This window comes from Zootermopsis nevadensis, unplaced genomic scaffold (assembly GCF_977971745.1).
Source record: "Zootermopsis nevadensis isolate Lab colony 2312 unplaced genomic scaffold, Znev_1.0 Znev_ptg000028l, whole genome shotgun sequence".
NCBI classification, from domain to species: domain Eukaryota; kingdom Metazoa; phylum Arthropoda; class Insecta; order Blattodea; family Termopsidae; genus Zootermopsis; species Zootermopsis nevadensis.
In genome coordinates, this window is record NW_028259160.1 from 17,304,462 (window position 1) to 17,322,355 (window position 17,894).

The window sequence follows — 17,894 nt, forward strand, 5'->3', positions numbered from 1 at the left end:
CCCGGCAAATTTCATGCTGATACCCAGAAGGGAATTCAAAATGAAATTTAAAGATAAAAGAGCTGTGGGATGACCCAGAACAAGATGGTTCTGGCAGTACCAGCAGAGATCAACACGAGTGAGAAGAGCTGGGAAGAAATCAAGATGGAAAGATTGTAGGAGGAGATTTGAGACGTTTCGGCCACCAACCAATAAAATAACGCAAACGATACTGGTAGAGAAAGATACCGCAATACGAAGACCTGTCGATTGTAAAACGTGCTGAAATATGTCATATGTAAAATTAATCTACGCGGATTTCCGCTTCTAAAATTCGCTGTGTCTTCCATCCCAGAGTGACTAGCATTAATTACCCTGTCCGTTCAAGGCAACCATTCCCCTCCAAACGAACTAAAAACAAACTTTTGAACACAAAGAATAAATCAGAAGGAGGGGCGATACGGTATTTGGTTATTCATGAAACGTACTAGTGGAAGTATGGAATTTCAGGATAAATGCCCCAGGGATAAGCAAAGTTTGGAATTTTATCGCACGTAATGGGAACGATAATTACGCCCTGCCCCCCAAAATTTATTTATGTGTTACTGACAAATAACTACAGTGCACAAACCGGTTGGCTCTCACATCCAAGAAACTGGTTATCATAATTGCACGCAGAGATGCCAAGTGCTGTTTAACGACGCAGCTACGAACGCTTATTCAGGCACTGCCTCGTAGTTAAGTAACCAAATTCATCAATTAACAACCACAAACCCAAACCAACCAAACGATTCATGTTTCAGAATGTCTTGGGCCGCTGAGCATCATTTTTTTAATTTCTTTTTTTTACGAAACCTGAAGGAACACCAACGTGTTCATTACAGAAACTCAACGGACCTTAAAACATCTATCGAAAACCAAATCAGTGTGAAATAATTCGCAACGTAATGAGTTTCTTTGAGGCGACTGTTTAAGCAGGACCGCTTTTTTCTATTAAAGCCTAGTGGTAACTATATGTACCACCTGTTTAAAAAATACGAAGTTCTGCATTTTGTAATTTACGTGTGCCAGAACAAACAGGAATTGTTTTTTTACCTAAAAACCATTAACCACCGGATCGCTGCCATGGATACGGGTTATTTTATTTACTTTACGGAATTCATTCCTAAATAATATTTAAACGAGATTCTTCTTCAAAAGGTCAAGTTAATTGTGGGCCCAAGAAAGATCTTACAATTTGACACTGGAACAAAATTCGCTCCTATTAACAAAAGCGAAATGCATACAACAGACCAAGAATTCCGCAGTAGACAGACGTTTCGGAGATGCAAACTGCCTCCATCATCAGGGCGATAATCATATGCGGTTGAAGGGGACTGTAATAGAGTAGCTCCCGAAGCATCATCACTCAGACAGAGCGCCGCAACGTATCGGCAACTTCTCCGGCAGACCTGTATAGTGGGTTGCCGCCCTTAACGGCGTGTTGGAATGCAAGAGAGGGAAGGATACTATCGATCTAACTTCCGACTGGAAGTCGGGAGGTCCAAACCAAGGGCTGTTTTGGCCACGTGATCAACCCCTCTCCTTCTAATTTTAATTAAGAAGAGATGGCGGGTCAGATGGAGCACATAACTAAGCAGCTAATGAACGTACGAGAAGGGCAGGAAAGTTGATATGTATGTAACCTATGGATTAAGTAAGTGGAATAAACCAACAAATTAAACAACTAACTTAATTTCAAGAGTTGCAAAGCAAATACCAAGAGCACTAATAATAAACTAATCACAAAATCATCTAACTAGCTGACTGTGTCGCTAAGCTGATGCCTAATCAAACCAACTAGTTAGTCAAACAAATAACTTACTATGTATGATTTGAGGTTTTCACAGCGGTGAGTAAGTGATAACGATATAACATGCATTACCTAGGAATAACGTTATTGAAACCTACGTACTTGATATAGCATCTTTAAATAACGCAAAAACACACCAATCTTTAAAAAGGACAAATATGAAGTTGCGAGACCTATGCTTCCGTATAAATCCCCAACCTCGTCAGTTAAATTCTGACCAGAATAAATATGTACTCAAATTACTTTGGGTTTTACTCGTCGTCAATTGAAATGTTAATTATTTTAAAAAAAAACAGCGTATCCAAGGACGGATCTTCGCTCTCCTTCAAGCATAAAAAGGGGGGAATCTATAACACAATGGACCCGGCAGACAAAGCTTCTCCTACTACTGAAACAAACTTCTTGAAACAAAAACGTGTTCCCACGCCTTCTTTAACCCTTTAAAGTCGAAGCTAGTGTAACTATTATTTAAGGATTCAGTCCGTACCGCAAAGAAAACACAACACTTCACCATTAAATATATATCAACTGGTTAACGATGTTTAAGGATATAATCGATATTTATTGAGAATCATGTGGGACCGACAAATACACTTCGTTGACAAAACGCAGAATTACCGACTGTCAAAGCAGGTGGTACATATAGTTACCACCAGACTTTAAAAGGTTGAACTGGACGATATAAATGTGGTAAAGATCTCTAGTTTAATGCGTGTTCTGATCTGCTAACACCTGGCGATCAGAACAGGAAACAGCTGAGCGGCGCGACGTGACGTCACGCTACAAAGAGCACGCCATGTTCCTGTCCACAAGCACCTAAAGGCGAGACTCATCTAAATAATACAGGGCGTATCATTTAAAACGCAACCCGAAAAAGAACCACGAAATACTCAACTGTAACACTCTCTCCCAAGCTCCGCCACGATACTCGTGTCTAGGTCACTCTGGTTGCTAGGCCGCTGCGAGCATCAGTTGTGCAAAAGCAGTTGCGAACGTCGTGTATTCACGGGTAGATCGTTTGCTACTGTTCGCGATGCATTCGGCAATGCGTGTCCTGACTATGAAGGTCTGGTAACAAAGTTTCGATATCCAGGAAGAGTTTCTGTGTGACAAGTGTCCATCGAGCGACAAAACAGCTGAAATTACGGCCATATCGATTTAAAGAATCGAATCGGCTACAGGAATTAAAAATTACTGCCGTTAGTTTAAGTGTTTTGTGCTTGAAGGGGTTCGTGAGTAGTAACAGGGCTGCGTTTTAAACTGAACACCCTGTATTTAAGAATTCAGACCGTACTTCAAAGAAAACACGTCTCCATGACAACGATAAATTAATTTGTGTTTTTTAAGGGAGACAATCGTCTGCACTGGAAATCGTATGGAGCTCAAGAATACAGAATGCAGAGTTACCAACTGTTAAAGTAGGTTGTACACACAGTTACCACTGAGCCGTGAAAGGTTAGCAGGTACAGATCTTGCGGCCAATAACGCACATGTTATAACAACACGTAACTCGTGTTGATACAGTGCTGGACGACTCAGATTTGATTCCTAGCAAGGAAGTATTCTTGTCTTCACCAATGCGTCAAGACAGACCCCGAACCTCTGTTAAAATATAACGATAAGACAAACGAACACATATATCATCACGCTGTAGCTACGCGACGCGGCAGTTAACATCAAACGCACCGCCGAGTCCCAAAAGCTTCCATAACCTCAAATTGCACATTATTCACGGCTTAGCGTTTTGTCACAACCATTACAAGCGAACAATGTTATCGGGCAGTTTTTCGAAAAACCTCTGTAATCGCGTCTGACTTCTGGGCCATAAACTGGCACCCAATTTACTGCCGTAAGGACGTCACGATCCGATCTGGCCCACGTATTGTTTGGTCGTGCTTTCTCACACTGACTTAAAGTCAGTAAAGATAAGTTGCCCCTATGTTTCGACTCGAAATGAATTGCCTGGCAGCACAGGCGTTGTACAACATTTCCCTTCACCTGGTCCCCCCCCCCCCACCCTGCCTGCTGCCATATGACGGGAGGAAGAGGGTAAATGTCCCTCATAGTTTATCACCACGCTTCCATCTTTCAGACCTCATAAGCACAATTTGCTGGTTCTAGGGTAATTAGGAGAAGTTCAACAATTACGATCGAAACGTGATTGCTGCTTTATAATTCACATTACCAGTCGTTACGCAAAAATTTCAGCTTCACTTTCAATTTTTCGTAAAAAAAAAATTCAAAAATTAAATTAGTAAACTGTTTTAAAGAAAAATTAAAACTAATATGAGATAATTTCCCGAAATCATTTACTTTTGTTTCAATGAATTTTTTTTTAGGACTTACGTGCATTTACCCTGGGCAATGGCGAGTCTCACGAGTCGGGATTAATTTATTTGCATCGCGAGCAATAATTAACTTCGGCCTTCAAATTTCGGCGTTAACAAAAAATACCAAACATCACTAAAATCCTTCGAGCAATTTTGATGATGAAATAAGCGTTTCCATGACCAAAAAAAACCCCATTCTGAGCGACGTGGATCTGAAGACGACGACGACCCGCAATGCGGTGGGTACAGACAACGAACGTTTACGGCCTCCGTTTCTCGATACGCGTGTCTCACGTCCTCGTTTTATGTGTTCCATTACCTGGAACACGGAGCTTTACAGAGGAGGCTGGCTACTAGCATCAGCGGTCTCGTCCCAAAACTATTAGACCTAACCTAACCTGTAAGACCAAAGCAGAAGAGACGAACAACTCTTCGGAGCCACCTTCTTCCTTAGAATGAAAATATGGAGACGACATAAAACATCTCCTTCTCACATTCTTCGTAATTTCCTCTATTCCATCTTATATCTCCCTCTGCTCCTTATTCACTACCCTTATTATCACCCCCCTTCCACTGGTACGAAATTCAAGAGGCAGGGTGTGACGAGAAATGGGCTAAATAATGTCATTGTTTGTCTTCTAGGTCGTAAAGGCTGAGGATGGAAGAACGATGTTCCTCAGCTGGCGTCTACCTACAACATAAGACATGTCGACCGCCGTGACCTCAAAAGCTGTGTGCCTCGAGTATAGTGTGTTGTTCACTGACGCCGATCTGATGGTCGGTTGTAAATAGACTGAGGATGAGGAAGGAAGTGGTTTCACTGTTAAGATACTGTCTCACTAGTTGTCATCCTTAAACAACACAGGAAAACCGCGAAAAATATTCAGTTACAAAACGCGATGTCCGATCTGAGACTTGAACCTACAACCCCCAGAAAATAAAGCGAAAATGGCAACCCCTCCAACGCGATCAACTCGCATGAATGGCACGACACATCGATATAAGCAGTGCAGCTTTAAAAGAAGTCGACACACGTTTTTCGAAACACCTTACACCAAAATTTTATTCCCTTCAGCTGCAAAGAGTACGAAAGACGCGCACATTATCTAATAACTACAAAAATCGACCTGAATCACAACGAAAACTGGCTATTTTTCGCATATTTAATCCTCACCCTGTTTTTAATTCACATTCTTTTCGTACCTTTAACCCCGCATTCCTTGTCGTCTCTTCCATACCTCAGCTAAATCCTCCATTCTCATTCGCCTTCCTACAAGAACATCCATTTCTTGGTCCTCGCATCCTATTAACCCTTCAAATAGAGAGAGAGAGAGAGAGAGAAAGAGGAAATTGGTGGGGGAGAAGTGAGAGACACTTCGATATCTGGGGGGGAGAAAGAGCATCTTATAGCTAGAAGGTCCCCAGGCAATGCCCGCTCGTCCTTCTGTTAAGGATAAAGTAAGAGTGAAGGCGTTAGTGTGATGATTGGCATAAAAGGCGGAATTTTGAACTTTGTATTAGCGAAAGCTGAGACTTTCAAATACCTCGTCCAAATGCTGTTTACACGTTCAGTCCGTACCGCGAAGAAAACACAAGTCTTCACCATTACAACGATCAGTTGGTTAACGCTGTTTAGGGAAATAATCGCTGTTTATCCTAAAAATCATATGAAACCCATAAATGCACTCTGTGGGAGAAATGAAGAGTTACAGATTGTTACAGTAGGTGGTACACATAGCTACCACTTGGTTTTAAAAGACCAAGAGAATTGTTTCTATCAGCCGTGTTACGTAATCTGACGGAACGTTTTCCACGTGGTCAGCGCCCATTAAAACGTGTGATAGCAAACACGAAAACATCGAAGTTCAGACCAAAACATGTATCGAAGTGGCTTTTCTGTAACACACATTAACAGAGCGCATTGTGAATATTCCTTCTCGAGCAGCTGACATTCAAGGGGTTCAGAAATTATTTGCTTTTACTAAACCCAAGATTCATACCACCTTCATATCTCGGAAAATTTTAGCACAACTTCCCAATACCAAATTTAATACAAATCCGTTCAGCGGCTGTCGAACTAATGCATGCGCACAGACGGCGACGATAACTGGAACATTTTTATAATTTTAGCCGAGAAAACGCTCAAATATGCGCACAATGTTTCGGCTGGGCAAGTAGAGGGCGGCTGAATAGCATACTGGCTGCGTACAGCTGAGGTTCCCATGAATTAGACATGATCTCAGCAGCGGAGACGTAGCGCCGATCGATAGTAAGGAGCCAGCAGCCAGGAGGCCACCGCCTCTCAGCTCTTCAGATCGTTAATGGAGGTTAGGTTGCTTAATGGGATTAGAGCCGACCCAACTGCTCTGGTTACTCGCGATTGTCAAGGCAGCGAACAAATAAAACCGAAAAGCTTAGGAACTTTACATAAGCTTCACAGCGCAGGTCTCTTATTACAAACGCGACAGTTTCTCAGCCAGTCAAGGGATTATCTGGCGTACGGAATCCACAGGTAAAGCACGACGTTCAAAAACGAAACTGTCCATTGCAAACGCAGTCCTACGTAGTTCTGTCCTCCTCTCTACACTTCTCAAATAAAATTTTGTATTTCTCATCTACCTCATGCACGTTTCCCATTTCGCCCAAAATATCTCCTTCCACTTCGCCCATTACATCTCCTTACATTTCTCCCACAAATCTCCTATTTCGCCCAAAATATCTCCTTCCACTTCGCCCATTACATCTCCTTACATTTCGCCCACAATATCTCCTTCTATTCGCCCATTACATCTCCTTACATTTCGCCCACAAATCTCCTATTTCGCCCAAAATATCTCCTTCCACTTCGCCCATTACATCTCATTACATTTCGCCCACAATATCTCCTTCTATTCGCCCAAAATATCTCCTTCCACTTCGCCCATTACATCTCCTTACATTTCTCCCACAAATCTCCTATTTCGCCCAAAATATCTCCTTCCACTTCGCCCATTACATCTCCTTACATTTCGCCCACAATATCTCCTTCTATTCGCCCATTACATCTCCTTACATTTCGCCCACAAATCTCCTATTTCGCCCAAAATATCTCCTTCCACTTCGCCCATTACATCTCCTTACATTTCGCCCACAATATCTCCTTCTATTCGCCCAAAATATCTCCTTCCACTTCGTCCATTACATCTCCTTACATTTCGCCCACAATATATCCTTCTATTCGCCCATTACATCTCCTTACATTTCGCCCACAAATCTCCTATTTCGCCCAAAATATCTCCTTCCACTTCGCCCATTACATCTCCTTACATTTCGCCCACAATATCTCCTTCTATTCGCCCAAAATATCTCCTTCCACTTCGCCCATTACATCTCCTTACATTTCGCCCATAATCTCTCTTTACACATGTACGACGAAAACAAGTAAAATGTTTGTTTCGTGTCTTCCATCAGCAGCTGCAAGATTCTTTGTGACAGTTCGTAATGGTAAGGGACTGCAAACTCCAAGTGCAACTACCAAATTGGTGGACCGCCTCCATTCGAAATCGGGACGCGCCACGTCGTGATATCAAAACACCTACTCGACACGTGAATTTTAGTAGAGGCATTTACTCCGAATTACAATCTACCCGAACAGCAGCTTAGAGTTTAAGTAACTGTTGTTACAGATGTGACAATTCTCACATATGATTAATCTGTCGGCGTCATACGCATCATTTGTGGTCTGAGTTGTAATTGACGGAGTAAGTGACGCGTCACTCGCTGTACAGATGACCTTTGACTCACTCTGTTTTGACTGTGGGCCCGATTCTGCTGGTGGTACATCGGGACTCGTGCCTTCCCGTACATTATTCCAAGAAAGACGTACAATTTTATGCATAATTAATGGGTACGTGGTACTTCGGGGGGGGGGGGGCACACAATTGGTCAAGTGGGCATGAATCACTTCGTGGAACAGACTGTTTTACTTTCTGTCCTGACAGTTTCTCACAGTTGCTCATTCGGCCACGAAAACACATCAACACACCAACGCAAATAAATACCAACTTCGCTTTTCTGCGCCATTCTTACTTTCCGAGTTTCAGTAAATGCCCTGATCGCGTATCGAACTCAGGAAACATTCCCGGAGCTTTGACCCTGCTATATTATCTTTCTAGTCTTTAGAGTTAAGCATGCCAAGATTTGTGGAAATTGGTACATCCGTTATCGAGCTATAAGGTAACAAATATACAGAATAAACAGAAACTCAGAATTTGAACTCGCGTAAAAGATCACGGTTCAAACAAAACCATTTACTACTACTGCATTAGAAATATTTTAGGGACGACTAATAACATTAAAAATGACTTCTCTGTAAAACAAGACAGTAAATAAATAAAGCCCAATGAAAAATTAATGCGTGAAACAGCAACAATTAAAAAAACCTGCGTAAGGCGAAAAGAAGATAAAACAGGGGTGAACAACATTTCGCTGATCTACTACACTTCGAGAGCCATTACTAAATGCGCAGAATCGCATCTGACATCAAGACGAGAAAACTTTTACATTGCCTAAGAAGCAGTCCGTTCTACGACGCTGCCATCTGAGAGCAGGAGAAGTGTCCGACAGAGTTTGCAGCGTCCGCTGAATCTGACATTTCCGAGCTTGGTTTATAGCACATCCGAGGGAAACTAATATTGGATTCTGTGGCATTTATGGGCTCTTCAGACCCCCCACCCCCACCCCACCCAAGTTACAGCAGTTACGGTGTATAAAGGTTGCAGTCGCTTTTCGAAACGCACTGGTGTCACGAACCGATAAAGCCGATGACTTCAAACTTAACACGATGCCGGTAGAAGTTTCAGAACGTGCAAGTAGAAACCACAGCGACCTGACCAATCCGTTCTAAAGCTTGCATTTACACACTAACCACCTGACGAGTGTCTTCACCAATTAAAGAACTCACTACTTAGCGGAGTAACTTAATGAAACTGACCTATTTCTTTGTCAATAGTATTCTGAGGTCGAAAACCTCAAATACGTTCAAATCAGGGGGGTGGGGGTGGGGGTGGAACATGCTGGAATCACAAGACGACAGAAATGCACACAGAATTTTTGTGGGACAACTGAACGGAAGACACCACTTGGGAGACCTAGCAGTACGTTACACAAAAGGGGGTGATATTAAAACGAATCTCAAAATAAACAGAATGTGCTGACGTGGATAGGATTAAACTGGCTCATGCTGGCGACCACGGTAATTTAAAATTCGGATTCCATTAAACGCGGAGAACTCTTAATTATCTTAGCGACTATCAGCATCTCGAGGTGCCTGCTATATGCAGTTAGTGAAATAGATATTTAAAAAAAGTGCGAAAAGATTGTCCGCGCATTACAAATATACTTCTACCTTAAAGCCACTGCTTGTTTACCTGCGACACACATTTATTCAAAAGATTCTGGCTACTGAGACAATAGTTTCCTGCTGTTGAGGTACTGTCCGCGACTGTAATCTTGAGACTTGCGGGGTGAGGAAGTGGGGTGAAGGAGGAGGGAGGAGGGGTCTCAAGATTACAATCGCGAACTATAAGTACACTACCTGAATGCAGAGGAAGGAGTCATGGAGGTATAACGACTGCACTTGGTGAGGAGAAAATGTCACAAGTTTGAGTCTGTTTTTTTCTCTCTCGTGCGTTGACATTCCCAATCAACCACTCCTCACTTCTAACCAATGAAATAAATGCGGTAATAAAGAATTACATCGAAGCTACAACACAGTCAGTGCTCACTGCTGGACCGAACTGGAAGACTCTTACCACTGGAGAGAGAAGAACACTCCCCAGGTACGCGCGTGACTGCATTGACCAGTAAGGGTCACAGCCATGCCGTTACGTAAGGGCGGCCTCCCTCAAGGTCGTTCTGCTCCCACGCATTTCTACGCCATCCTGTGTGTAGAGTAACGGCCGCTAATATCGTGCTGGACCACAGCGGGAATTCCGACAACGAAAATCGATTTATGTTATTCCCCCCACCCCCAAATGCGATCTCATGTCACTGATCAAGACGTCTTGTTTTTACAAAAACAAATGTGCAATACTACAGAGATAATCACGCTATGTAATCACGCGTTATTTTTCTTTGAATCTCGTTAACCGCTCATCGCACAAAAAACGTTTTAAATAAAACTCAAAAGATTCTGAGGCTTGTACGCTACGTGAGGTAGATCTGCCACTTTCAGTACAATCAATTCACGAGACGACTTACAAAATCATACACGAGTTAATCGTTAATTTGAAGACGGAAGATTCAATATTTACGTCACAGCGCGCCAGAGTTATTGATACAGCAGTCAGAGAGACACGTAGGCGTTGAGAAATGAGGAGAACAAAGAAGAACACGCTGTGACCTTGAAAACGACACGAAGGAGTTGAGACGACAAACACAGTAACTGAGTGACGTACATCATCCTCTTTTCAGCTCCTGATCGTTGCTCAGCTGATTAAAAATTCCCCTGTTTCTGACAATGTCCAATTTCATGTTCCGTACAGGTTTCTCGCCTACCAGAATTGTAAAATCAACCTTGTAAGTCACCGCCACCAATTCCATAATTACACTCACCAATGGAACCGTCGGCCTTATATTTCATTATCAATCCCACACGGCGAGGTAATTACATGACAGCTCGAAAAATCTAAATGACTGTGCGATCGAGCGCCTAATTATATCACTGTCTCACTCTTTAACTAACGTACCAAATATTAAGCATCTTACTAAACAGCTGAGTCACTTGACTTACTAACTGCCTAAGTGACGAGCTACGTGATCACGTACCCACGTACACTAACCACCAATCGACTTACAAAGCAGGCAACCAGCTAGGAAAAAAAGCTGTTTTCTGATATGTGAGACCTTGTACTGGCCGACGTTTCAGAGGTTCTTACTGCCTCTATCATAAGGGTAATTTATACCAGACTACACGGAGCAAGAAGCCATCTTTAAACTCGCTTCCGTGAGAACCTGATATCATAACCATCTTAATTTGCTAAGCGACCTAGTGACAACTCACTAACAAACAAACAAACAAACCAGTCAACTAGTTTCCTATTCGATCATTGCCGCAATAACATTATCAGTAGTATAAACGGTCTGTGTGTACTCGCATCACAAATAATGGACCTCGCTAATTTCTTATATTGACAGTAGTGGCAGGCAACTCCTCCGCTTAAATATTCACTCGACTGACTGCCTCGCGTTCTTACAATTCACCTCCGGTTTCTGGGCGCCGTAAAAGCACGACTCGGTGCTGGGTATTAACGCAGGACTTGGCCGTTCTCAGTGGTAACTTCCCTTCCTTTGTCATGCAGCGAAATGCATTCGAAGAACAGCAGCTTGTTTAACCTAGTGTACGTACGCATTTGTTGACAGTCAGTTCCCTTGTGGTGTTCAGAAACCCAAATTACAAGAGACTGAGAACAATTTTCTCTGAACTATTGTTTCTGTGAACAACTTATTTCCCACACATTAATTTCTTTTTCTGACCTCTGTTCATAAAATTCTCGGTATTTTCGCATCTTTGGAAGACTGCTAAGACTGATCTTTTACAACCACTGACAGACAAACTCAGGAGACACCACTTGACGGTAAGGGCAGTTCAAAGTCCGTTTCTCAAACGATGAGCAGAAATTAAGAAACTCTTCTTGTAAATTTTTCAATTCCTGTGCGTTGTTCCCTCCGACTCGGGACGAGACATTTTCTTCAGCGAAGCTGCAATTGTGAACAGATTTAGAAATTATAATATAGTCGTCCCATAGGACTGAAAGGTCAAGAAGCGAGGGTGTCTGCCACCCCTCTACTATAATAATATATTCATGCGAATAGCCCCCATCCCTTTCCCGAGGTCGATATACACATCGATCGCGCACGTTTGGCAGCAAATCCCGTTCACTGGCTCTTGTGACGTACAGTCACACTCAAAACGTTGGCGGCGTGTCCAAAGCCGCATGCACGGAAGAATGCAGCCATATTTTCACGGCCGTCCCATTAACAAATGAAAATGCGTGAGATTTCAGGTTCTCAAGGCGGCGAGTGCAAAGGCGACTGTATTCTGCGCCGTGCAGTTTTGCAGAAATTGGCCGATTTTTCACAGGCAAATTTCTCTATTATCGCCATGAAGATGGAGCCAGTAAGCACCTCTGAAACATCGGAAAAATTTCTACTAGACGGCGTTTACGACGACATTCCTGCATCCGGAGGAAACCCAACTTTTTCCAGACCGTCGCCATGTGAACAAAACAGTCCTGCGTTCTTTTTCTTAACTTTAAACTACAATGAAAGCGTTGAAATTCAACGTCTTTTCTCCCCTCATCATCGAACGGACGGTACCGTCAGCTTACAACTCATTCATTCTACAAAGTTCTGAAGCACTCGAAGAGATTTCAACGCTAGAACAAGAGACAAACTCAACCTGCCACACAAGTACTTGTTAACGAAACCCCTAAATAAGCGTAGAACATTTTAATGAAATAAAAGGACAATAGTCTGCGATCCACGTAGAAAATTACGATTAACGGAGAACCAAACCACCAAGAAACTGACGTATAGGAAAATATTTATAAAATACAGAGGCGAGTCGTTAGCTTCACGTTTCGGCCGGTATAACCTCGAGAAAACTACTCGAATAGACTGGAGAGGTGGATGGGTTGGACATACGGCACACATGACGGTGAACAGAAACATTTGGCCCTTTCCTGAAATAAAACTGCAGTCTTGCAAAGCTGCGATACATCATCGTCGACATGACGTCCGGCTGGTGGTAACTGTACGAATCACATCCTGCAGCGTTCAGTTTCTCCGAGTTCTTTGCCCATAAATTATATGTGTGTATTTCGTATGATAATTAGGAAAAAGAAAACTGCGATCATTTCCCTAAACAGCGTTAACCAATTGATTTTTGTAATGGTGAAGAGTTGTGTTTTCTTTGCGGTACGGGCTGAATGATCAAATAATATTCCGACTGACTGAGCCGAAGGAACATCGGCATAAGATCCGTGCACAAAAGGTGACCGAATCGACGACAGGTGCACTACAAGGACACGAGCCCGATAACCCCTGATAACGACACTTTCCAGGAACGCATTCTTGACGCACGAATGAGCAGTGAGTGGCAGCCCTGCCAAGGCCTCGAAAAACAAGTGCGCACTTGCCGCGACATCTGCAAGCGCTCGCTTTTGCGTAAAACAATTGCCTGACGACTAAAATTCACAACAAAAATTTTCTTCGCCACGTCCGGTTATCTATCCACAAGTGACGGCTCCAGAACGACTGAACGAATTTTAATTAAAATTTATACCGGGAAGAGGGCGTGTTATAATAGAATCTGTCGGAAATTAAAATTCCCGTTAAAATCCGGCGGGTCACTTAAGACCCCGAAGAATTAACTGGAGGTCGGAATGGTCAGGCTACTTTGGTTGCCATAGTTACATGGAGAATTCTCATTCACCCGGATACCGTGACGTCACTGGTGCAATTCGCGAAGGTCAAATTCTGTCGAATCCTCCAAAACTGTTACACTGCATGCGTTTCTTAACTTATTCTACGAATGGTTTATTTATCGACAAGGTATAAAACTTGGAAGTCCACTCAGAATGGCCTGTCTCCGTGCCGAGTTTCAAACAAAGGACATTCCCATCACGAAACACACACACACACACACACACATATATATATATATATATATATATATATCCGGGGGTCTCGGGTTCGATTCCCGGCGGTGCCCGAATTTATAACTTGTGTTGGGCAAGGCCGTGGTCTAGGCAACACGGAGTTTTCCTCCGTGGCATCCCAACAATTACTCCATTCACACACAGAAGAAGGCAATGGCAAACCACTTCTGGATCATCTGCCAAGAACGTATATGAACAGGTCCCAGTCCGAGAAAAGGATGGAAGGATCCTGTTCATATGGACCTGTCGTCAGACAGAACACTAAATAAATAAATAATAATATATATATATATATACATATAAATATCATTTGACGCAGAAGCACCATCTAATAACCTCCTTAACAGCTGAGCCTGGAGTGGGCAAGATAAGCAGTGAAGGTTAGCGGAAGGATACGAGACAATCTTGCCAACATACTGGACGGCGAATGGCAGCAAATGACCTGTCCCTGAGAACGTATATTTCACCTCCTATTATCACCGCGAACACAGATTTAAATATCTCAAACACACCGTGTGAATATATACAGCACATATACAGGGTGTTTCAAAATCAGGTGTACGAAATTCAATCGCCATTCCGGTATCTAAATTGAGTCGCAAATCCGTGTGAACACAGAGCAGCAAAGGCTTTCTTATTCAGGTACAGGCGGTTCAAACTGGCTAGTTCTTGAGTATTAAATAAGGCAGGAAGTTATATGGACAATACTATTTACACAGATGCATTTACAGAAGGAAAATACACGCATTCATTGTCGACGCGAATGCATGCAAGCTTCATCTCGATGTGTCAAGGACTGTCACGTTGGCAAAGAAGAGGCTATATCACGAGTAGTCTCCGTCCATCTTTAACACACACTTTTGTTCCGAAAATAAAGCATTATTTACTAAATACTGATAGTTGTCATGGAGACTAGTCTTTTTTTACGGTACGGAATTAAATTTTTAAATATTATTTAGATAACTTTCGTGTTTCAAATGGTTAATATCAGTCTGTAACTCAGTTTTGAACACCTGAATAAGCCCACTAAATTTGTGTACTTAATTCTGATACACTCTGTACATTCTGAATAAGGCAGAGAAACTCCATCTTCATCATATTGCGATTCGAGATAAAGCAGTGTTTTCTTCAAGGAGAAAAGCTAACAGGCAGAACACTATAACAAAAAGCCATTAACTATACTTCCTAACATCTCGTTAAATATTGACTACGTAGACAAAAAACAGCATTTTAATGGGCAGGTTTACAAAAGTTAGTTAAAATTATTATAACCAAGTTGGATCACCACGTAACAATCACAGAATTCCAAACGATAATAATATAAGTATTAATACCTATTGGTAAGAGTAAATCCGTGCCACTACACACCATGTAGGCGCTTAGGGGGAGAGGTAATATATCTGCTACTCATTCTTAACCTCGGTAGTAGGTGGGGGTGAGTGGTTAGCGTCACGCCCCGGCCGAGCTTTACCCCCGGGGGAAATTTCCACTACACTACACGTTTCGGTTCTACTGAACCATCATCAGGTGAAAATGGCTGAGAACAGAGGCTAAAAGAAGTTTCTTCGGGGTCCAAGAAAGAAGATACCTTTTTCCATCAGCTGAGTACCAACTTCTCAGCGACGATCCTGCCACAGTGGAAGTTAGAACTCGAGGTATCACGAGTAATTTCAAACTGCCCGTGTGTTTACTTGATTGTTTAAGCCTCCTGTGTCAAATGCTGAGGTTCTGTAATGTGGAATGAAAGTCGGGACGGGACACGACATTTTAGCACCAGCTGAGCGTTGCACAACCATGCCATAACAGTTCCGGCGGGAACCTTGACAAGTGAAAGCAGAGGCCGCCATTATCAGACGCGACGTTGAACGACGTCATAGAGCCCAGTTGGTCACGGGAATCGATTTAGGAGCGGCTACAATTCTACCGTCCCATAATATGTAGTTGAAGAAGGGGGTTCGTATGCAAAATGGGATATTTTTGTCATTAATATCTGAAACGTGATTCAAGAAAAGCGGTAACACTGTATCTCAGGGGGTCCTCAGCTGAAACTTTATGGTAATTTACTGAAAATGCTACAGTCACTCAGTGAGAGCTGCAGAACACCCTATAACTTTTCAAAGATTGAAAAAAAATATTTTTTGTGTTTATATAATTTGTAACACTTTATTCCCTACACATAATTATTTTAATACGTTGCCATTATCCACTAATCGGCTGGAATGAGGCGGGCGAGGAGTGCGAAGCAGAACGGGGCTATCATCCGGCTGCAAGGATTGTGTTCTTTTGCGATGGGTTAGATTGTCCTGGAGAAGTCCTGGAAAATTCATGGAGAAATTCTGGATAAACCGTAGAGTAGTGTAGGGCAAGTCCTGGATAGTTTATGCGGAATTTCAATGGTCATGGAGAACTGCTGGAGAAGTGCTGGAAGGTCATATGGAAGTCCTTAATCGGCGGTGGGTTTCATCATATGCGCTTTGGTTATTTTTGATTAGTTTAAGTTTGATTGGGATAATTACATTGGATTAGGTTGTTTAGGTTAGGTAAGGTTAGTTTGGTGTGCGATGGCTTAGATTGTCCAGGAGGATTGTCCTGGGTGGTCGTGGGGATGTCCTGGAGAATATCTGGAAAAGTCCTCGAGAAATTCTGGATAAGTCCTATAGTAGTGCCGGATAAGTCCTGGAGAGGTTATGTGGAAGTTCTTAGGTCATGGAAAAGTGCTGGAAAGTTATGTGGAAGGCCTTAAGCGGTGGTGATCTTTTGCGGGTCGGTTATTTTAGATTCTTTTAAATTTGATTGGGATAAGTTACATTGGATTAGGTTTAACCGAACCTAAACTCAGTCATTGTCGCAAACACGTTCATGCATTACTCAAAAACTTTCTATATGTTTTGTTAATTTATTATTTTTTTTATAAATAACCGAATAAATATTTGATGTTTAATTAAGGGAGTAACTGTTTTTTTTCATTATAGGCCTACAAGGTCAAACACCACCAGCAAACCACGGGTTGATAACACCTGTCATAAGCAAAAGTTACCGAAGGACACGATTTCGTTCTAGGCACGAAGTACATAAAACTCGCACACTGCGTGGAATAGAAGTGAAAGTCGGGGATATAAAGCCTACTTTAAAACTACACAATGCGACAAAAATATCGTCTTTTATTCAAGTGAAACACTCCCTTTAGCCGATTTTAATTTGGTTTTTATTTCAACAAACCATCTACCAGTACATTTTCAAGGCGACGCCAAATTCCTGGTGTTGTTTAAAAGCAAACAGCTGTACCTCTTGAGATATGAGGTCATATATTTCTTCCAATGACCTGCATATCGAACATCAAATAAATCCGGACCATATGGACCGGTGTTTCTAAACGAGATATGTCGACAGTAAAAGTGAAAGGGACAATGCAATTCATCAGAACCAAATTAACTTCAGAGATGTAAACATGGCTGTCTTGTGTGACGTAAAACCGTGTAGCACTCTGGTAGATACTAACCGACGTTTCAAGCGCCCACGGACTCATAATCACGATAAAGGACCAGTAAAGTCCTATGAAACGTCGGTCAATATACTTTCTCTTTCCAGCCAACATTTTGTTTGCATTTCTTACTTTCCCTATGAATGAAACATTCCCCGCCCATCAAGAAATTGCAAACCCATAAAAAAGTAAAATTATCTGTAAATACATTTTAATCGTTCAGTCTTTCACATGAAATGGAGGACAAAATATTAGGAACTGCGTGGCAGCAAGAACTCTATGAATTTTAACTTTTGAGCATGCCAAGTAATGGAACTTCACCTCGCTTCTCATTCTGTTTAACAACGATTTCCCAAATGCAATAGTCGTTCTTTACGCAAGAGCGCAGAAGCAGTAAACACGTGGCTTTTGGTGGAATTTAGCACCTGAAAACATCCAAATATCGTCGACGACTGTTTTGGCCCTTATATGGCGGACATCTTGGAAGTCAGATATTTGCACACACGTCAAATCCGCCTGAGAAAACAGGCCAACTGAAACGTCTCGCTATC

General features: G+C 42.3%; 1 protein-coding gene across 4 annotated transcripts in view; it reads right to left on the reverse strand.

Annotated features, from left to right (window-relative positions):
- The window catches only part of LOC110826628 (mitogen-activated protein kinase kinase kinase 11), a 49,413-nt gene that overhangs the window by 16,972 nt on the left and 14,547 nt on the right, over positions 1-17,894 (reverse strand). The window lies entirely within an intron of this gene.